Here is a 6,151-nt window from a genome sequence, read left to right on the forward strand (position 1 = left end):
AATGTAGTCATTATTGACTAAAGAAATTGTGATAAGGCCTACGGATTTCATTCATAACACATTAAGGTAGACATTATTAACTAAATAATTTGTGAAATGCAATAGGATACTCCATTCATTTTCATAACTTTATAATTTTGGAAACACCATTCAACTCCAATCGGTTTTTTACAATTTAAAATATAACTATGAAACTAAATTTGGTATTCGAAGCAAAAAAAAAAAAAAAAAAAAAAAAAAGCTAATTAAATTAATGAGAGCAAAGGTACTGGGTAAAAGAAATGCAATAATTAACATTAATAGTAATATACTGACACAGAGAAAGCATTACAACCGCATCCGCTAGATTAACTTGGCTACCCCTACAACTGAATACATATTTGCTGAATTAATAACTTCATAAGCACACTACAAATACCTAATCCATAGTATGAAACAAAATACATTAAACACTTTTAATAAAAGCATTTATTTGCCATAACCGAAATAGAACCAAACCACCATGTTGGGAAAAAATTTAATAAACCTGGTGCACAATACTTAGATTTAAACAACAACGTTATAGTTATTGTTCAAAGCTAGAACAAACACTTTCGGCTCATTTTTTATGAGCGCATCAGTCACGGTATGGAAAGATGTTAGGATGTGGTTCTCATAGCTCACGATAAGTCTTTCCGGATCGACGACGGCTGCCTCTCCCCACAGCTCGTAGAGGCCGGACAACGGTGCATTTAAGTCACCTTTAACCTTCAATCTTAAGGGGCGTGTCCTATGATCCCTTATGTAGAAGTGTTTGACCCTAGTATTGAGATTGTAGTCTGGATTCTGTAAAAGGTGTTCATGCCATTAACATGTATAAGCGCTCTTATTAACAAAATAAGCAATAAAAAAAAACCAATAATATAATTAAAAATTAATAATATGGTCGAGTCTCACCTGAGCTATAACAAAAAGCGTTTCACCGTTACCTATTCCAACACCGATCGGTGTATCAGCCATGTCCACAAAAGAGTCGTTTTTCATAATCATAATCTCATGAACGAAGCGATCCACTTTTGCGGCGTAATCATAGTAGATTCTTTGGAATGTCTCATTTCCTTAATATAGTATAAAACACCTTGATCATCAATGGAGGTGCTTCTAACAGTCACAGAATATAGTGGCATTAAATTCAGTTGGTTTGGATGAGGGTCTTCAATAGGGAAATTAGGGGGTGGTGGAGCTGGGTGTTGTGGGGGGGAATTTGGAGGGGGGAGAACAGCCAAAACGGAGAAACCTCTACGAGGATCAGGGATAGGTATGTCAAAGAGGTTTGGATATGGGTGTGGATTAACAACGACATCTGAAACGTTGACATTTGGCACAACTTGTTCACCCTCGACCACGTTTGTTACACCGTGGTTTACACGTGCTCTACTTAGGCGCGCTAAGGCTCTACCAAGTATTGAGCTAGTCCTACTAGGGCGAATTTGATCCCAATAAGAACGGGTGCGACGGTATTGAGCAGATCTACGACGTTGGATGCGTCGTGAGGAGGAGGGGCAAGTCACTGGGCTGCTAATGGAAGGGAGGGAAGGTGATGCAGGGGATGAAGGGGTGGAGGACAACAGAACAGGTGACTTGGCAGACATTTTAGAGGCTAGATATAGAAATTTGTGTTATAATGAGATAAAATTGTTTTAGGCAATTTACATGTGGAAGACATAGTACTATTTATAGGAAATATTTTTGGAGATTAGGTTACCAAAAATGACCTTGAATTGAGTCACAACCATAGGGTTTAATAGAGAAGTAGTGGTAAGAGAGTGTTTTGTTCTTATACTGTTTATGTATAATTTTTTTCCTCTAATCGTATTAAAAACTTAAATCCAACTTAACATGTATTGCAAAACCAAGTCGAACCGTAACGGAAAACAAATCCATAAAAGATTATGGGAATGATTTCTTCTTGTAAACTTTTGATTTCCGGAACAGTACTAGTTAACCTTGAATTAATCCCATCCATGATTTATGTATCAAACCTTGTACTTGTGGATGTGATCCAAATAACGCTAATTGGATGAAATACAAATCGGAAAATAAAATTTGCAAAAATACCCTATTTTATACACGAAGAAAAGTCGGTCAGAATAAATTGGTCAAAATAATTTATTTGACATGGAGGGAACTTTTACGCCCTGTTCATATTACGTAATATAAACTAATGTTCGGCTAGTAAAAGTTTTTGGATATGGAGTAAAAATTTTTTTATAATTGCTAATTGTTGGTAGTAGTATGCAAGTTAGTTGAATCCAAGCCCTCAAAAGGTTCATATATATTTGGTTCGGATCCTAACTGAACCAAAGTACTAAGCAACACTCCTCATACGGAGCAGTTTCCAATGGATTATTTTTCCAATTTACAATTTAAAGTAACCATGTATGGTATTTATTTAGTTTTTTCAAAAAGTAAATATAATTAGTAGTCGTAGTGATGCCTAATTTAAATCATAACCACGTTTTATATCGTAGTAAATATAACCACGTATGGTATTTATTTATTTTTCCCAAAAAGTAATTTTAATTAGTAGTAGTAGTGTTGCTGAATTAACCATGTATGGTATTTATTCATTTTTTTTTACAAAAAGTAAATATAACCACGTATTATATCTTAGTTTTGTTAAAGGATGAAATCAATCATGCTTTAAGTTATAGTAGTGAAGCTGATACATAAATATGGTGGTCAATGAATGAAATTTAATGCTATGTTGTTGAATCATTTATTTAATTCTTAACTCTCCTAGTCCTCAAAAACCATAGACTAAAGATTTTTATATGCTAAAATACTACTATCCTCTTTATTTGTAATTATGAAGCGTATTATTTAATGTACAACTATCACTAATACGGACTTTGGACCTAAGTATGGTTATTTGAACTATTACTATACTACACTAATTACAACTACCAGCTGAGAGATTGACACAATATTCATATCTCAGCTCTGCGTTAAACTTTATTCAAGTACTCCAAAATCAACTCTAAAATATATGAATTTATTTTACCTGTCATAAGCATCGATATTAACACCATAATCTTCTCCACACTCCATAGAAAAAACTTGTTAATCCCTTTTATAATTTCTATCTACATTGTTATTAACATGTACCTATAGTCCTATATGCTCTAAGGCAGTACCATGTAATTTAAAAAGACATAGATCTAAATAATTCCAATTGGCACAGTTTAATGTAAGCAAATCTATGATTGGTAGAATACATTTTTATTTAACACTGTGAAGAGTATAACAAAAAATATCAAAACATAATTAAGCAGGTGATAGACGTTTAGCAATTTAATACATGACAAATTGCTTAATGTGAGCATTGAGTTGAGTTAAGTTACACAATTAAGTGTCATTATAATATAATTATTACTCAAATAAAATGTAACTATCAATAACCCTAACAATTCGATGCAAGGAAACTTTATTCCGTAATTTATGCATGCAAGGTTTTATTATTAAGATATGTACACAACCCCGTGAGCTTAGTCTAAATATATAAGGTATACTACTAATGGGTTAAAAATTTTCATGCTTTGTTAACCAAGTAAAAAATTATCATGAATTCTTCAACACGAATTGGCATCAAATCAGACAAATGAGTCGACTTTTGTATGATTGAGTATGTATTTTCACTTACTGTTAAGACACGTTTACCAAGACTTGACTTTGTGCAATTTAGACGGCGTAGCGGCTAATTAGAATTAATGATGGAATGGGAACCTTAAGAGATTTTAAGTAATTAAGTAAACCTTGTACTTAGTGGTTGAGAAGAATGCGATTTTATCTCTAGTTGTACTCTAACCTGTTTTTTCGGACTACTAACAATGGTTGTTAAGTTGTCATTAATGTAAGCGCATCAATACAACATACATAAGTAACAATAGTTCCAACGCAACTTTGAAAGAGATTTTGCGTTTCTTTTTTAGGAGGTTTATACAAAATAAATTATGTTTGGAAAGAAAATTTTCCCAACCACCGTATTAAAACCTGACATACGACTTGATAGGGTTTTAGCAGACGTTGACAACTCCCAGAGCACAACCAGCTTCACACAGTATAAAGCTTCCAGTTCAAGTGATACTCTAATCCACCAAGGACGAAGCACGTGATCTTTCGTCAAATACCCGTACCATCACCTTCTGTATTACTGGAAATCAGGAAGTTGGTTTACGTATCTCGATAATACCTTTTTTTCCCAATTTACTCTTATCGCGACGTGGAACTACCCTATTGGCTTACGAAGGGTGTTAACCATAAATGTAAGTAGTTGCATTTAATAAGTGTATAAGTCTGAAATTAAATTTGTATAGCGATATTACTACTGGGAACACTATAGTCAACTTTCTGCCACTCCTATGGACAGTAGACTTCTAAAGATACTTGCACAAACAGAGAAGCCACCTTTGTGTCAAATAAATATGAAACACAATTGTTTTTCGCAAAGGCTAAAATTTCTACTTCGTATTAATTTGTAAATTTATTTATTTAACTGCATAAATTTTGTTTTTAAAATGAGGAGAATAAGCAGTAATTACTATATTAGGATATAACCCAATAATAAGAGTGGGAATTCGAATAAAGAAGATGCACATTAATTTTTAAAAATTAAAAAGGTAATGTATTTAATTTATTCTACTCAAATACTCGTAATACATCTTACTGTGTGATTCGTGAAGTTGACCCAGATGTTATGTGTAGCTAAAAAATAGATGCTTAATAACTTTGTTGTCGAATTAATTTTAACTTTGGTTTCGAATTAATTTAAATAACATGACTCATTTTATTGACCATTTTTGGTCTTTTTTGTCCTCATTGCCTCTATTTTTTTTTACTTGGTCCATAAACCAACTCATATTTTTAAACATCTGAACTAAGTTACAAGTGGAAGCTACAAAGGAAATTGCGTTAATTTTTTTGACATAAAGTTTTTAAAGTTAAACTCTCTCATTTATATATGGTAAGAGTTATTGTGATAGCCTGATACACATTTACCATTGCAAAATTCACTCGAGTGCTCTACTCCTAGCTCTGTTAGGTCTAGTTTGAAAAACTGCAACTTCAAGTGAAGTAGAAATTAGTAAATGCAATTTATAGCCCGGAGACATCCTGTCCTATTGTGTTTAATGTTTGTGCAAAAGTGGTTAAGTCGGAGTCTATTTTGAGGGTGATCATAGTTTTTATGTATTAACCAAATTGCCTTTTAAAGATATAGTAATTACCTAATTAGGTGAAACAGAATGAAGGAATTTTCCAGAATGCAAAGCAAAAAGGTTAAGTATAACAATGATTTGGTAACAAGGTGTGACAAATCAGTAGTTCCGGATTTGGAACACTATGTCTAACACCTTTGGTACACACCAATCAATTTTGCAACTGAGACCAATCCCAAAACTGCAATTTTGTATCCTTCAATTAATAACCAACTTATAAACCTATTTTTGGATGGAAATTATGTATATAATGTGTTTGGATAGTTAATTTGACTCAAACGAAATTATCGAACTGACTCCATAACAATGATTTTGAGGAATCAGACCACATCCAAAAAGGAAAATTTTAACCCTTCATTTAATAAGTAACGTATAAACCCTAAATTGGTAATGATTTTATGTACAGAATGAGTTCTCACTGTTTTAGGTACTTGGAATCAAACAAAATTTCCAAAGGTATTCTACAAGTTCTCACGCTATTAAGTGACTAAATACTAAAACCCACGTATTGGGTATTAAAGCCTCGCATATAAACTTCTCAATATAAGTGATATAGTTTATTTTTATTATTACGTTATGTTATTTTTTATTTTTATAAGCTTAGTGTATGATGAAGTCTAATTATTTATGCCCAATTTAGTGTACTGACAAAACTAATAATAGACACCTATTTTATAAAATGAAAAAAATAATTCGGGTATTTTAATAATTAGGAAAACAATAAAGTTAGAATAAAACTTGTAATAAACATTGGTAATTTAATGATAACGCCGAACTTCAAAATACATAACCAAAAAAAAAACGATACTTTGGTATAGAATAGAATAACAAAAACTTTAAAGCACGTGACATTTAAAAGCAAATGAAACTTATATATACATGAAACTTTAACCAAC

The sequence above is a fragment of the Chenopodium album genome, chromosome 6 (genome assembly GCF_948465745.1).
Source record: "Chenopodium album chromosome 6, dcCheAlbu1.1, whole genome shotgun sequence".
NCBI lineage: Eukaryota > Viridiplantae > Streptophyta > Magnoliopsida > Caryophyllales > Amaranthaceae > Chenopodium > Chenopodium album.